A 1730-nucleotide genomic window follows, 5' to 3' on the forward strand; every position below is an offset into this window, starting at 1 on the left:
CTCCCAAACCAAGACTCCTGGTGCAGTGGGCTGGGGGAGGCTGAAAATAGGGACAGCAGAGCAAGGGGTGTGCAGAAATAAAGTCCTTAACTATTCAACCCTTAACTGTTCACTGAAGTGCTACGTGGGTTGCAGCAACCAGAGCAGATGTGCTGATCTGGAGGTGACTGGGTCAGACAGCAAGGTCCTGTGAACCAGACTGGTGAACAGAAGACATGGGAAGGAGTGGGGGAGGGGGAAACCCTTCTGAGAGCAGGAAGTGAACAGGATCAGTGCTCAGCTGGCTCTGTCTTCCATCACAGGGCATTTCTTTGGCTGTAGGAGGGGAACAGCAAAATTCACTGCCGTTGGTGACCCATTCAGAAGTGCCTCTCTCTGCCTGAGACAGCGGCTGCACATCAGGGACAAGGGCTCTGGCTTGGGACAGTGGGGAGGATTTCTCTGGTTCTCCTCGAGCTCAGTAGTGGTACTGACCTTGCATGCTGAGACTAAAGACTTGTAAGGGAAAACCCAGGGATGCAGGGGCTGCTGATTGTTCCTACTGCTGTGCCCAATACCCATGAGGAAATTCAGCTCCAAGCATGGCACATACACCACATGAATCAACAGTCTGAGAGCTGGAATAACTGATGGAGAAACAAGGGAACTATAGGAAAGCAGCTGCAGCAAGGTGTACAAACCCAAACCCTGAGTTGACTGCTCAGCTCTTCAGTCAGCTTGTCAGTGTGACCTAATCCTCCTTTGTACACCTCAGAGAGGGCAGTGGAAGCAGAAACATGTTACTTCCTGGCTTGAATCTTATCAGGTTTCATTTCCTTCTGACAGACATTTTAACTGTGCCACCACTTCTCTGAAGATCCCAAAATATGAAGCAAATCACCCTGGTTTTGGCTGATGTCTAACACTAAGGCAGAGGAAAGAAGAGAGTTGACACCACCTCCTTAGTGTGCTCTGTTAACACAGGATCGGGTACTTAAAGCCTATGGACTGTGGGGGAAATGAGTCAAAATGGTAAATTAGTCTACATATTACCTGTGCCTCAGCTTACAAAGTTAGGCACAGCAGTTTAACAGACAGAAATCAATCCGAGGGCAGAACCTCTCACTCTTCATAGTTAGCATTTCCTAATGCATGGTGTAGGCTGAAAATTATTTTCTGCTCTCTAAAGCCTGTGGTTTGAAAACTGACAAGTCTGTGTTCAAATTCCCTTTCCACTCTAAATGCCATTTAATGGCAGTGTAACTGGAAGGGTTAAAAATCAATTCTCACTTGGCAGTGGCCCCTTCCAGAGCCAAAGCCACATTCCCTGCTGAGGCACAGGAGAGCTTCCAACTTCCTAGTGGTCATTCACAAACATTGTGCTTGTTTAAGAAGAGCCTTAACAGAAACTCTAAACACCAAAATGCTTTCAAGAATATAGATTGTACTGATGATAAGAGAAATTAATCAAATTATTAGAAGCCTGGCAAGAACCTTAAAAGAGGGCTTTGTTCAGTGCTGGTGTTCTGACATGAAAAATATAAAAATGCATTTCACATGTCTTCATGATGCATTTATTTATGCTGTTGCATGTCCTCTTTACCTTACACCAACTTGCAAAATGAACAAAAAATACCTCCTCTCTGCTTAACAAGGTGAAGAGCTGATGCTCCATATCAAGAGTCTTAGGGATATCTGGATATATTTATGATTCTGCTAAAAATACAAACTGAAAAAAGATCATTCTAAAA

The sequence above is a fragment of the Passer domesticus genome, chromosome 1, assembly GCF_036417665.1.
Source record: "Passer domesticus isolate bPasDom1 chromosome 1, bPasDom1.hap1, whole genome shotgun sequence".
Classification (NCBI taxonomy): Eukaryota; Metazoa; Chordata; class Aves; order Passeriformes; family Passeridae; genus Passer; species Passer domesticus.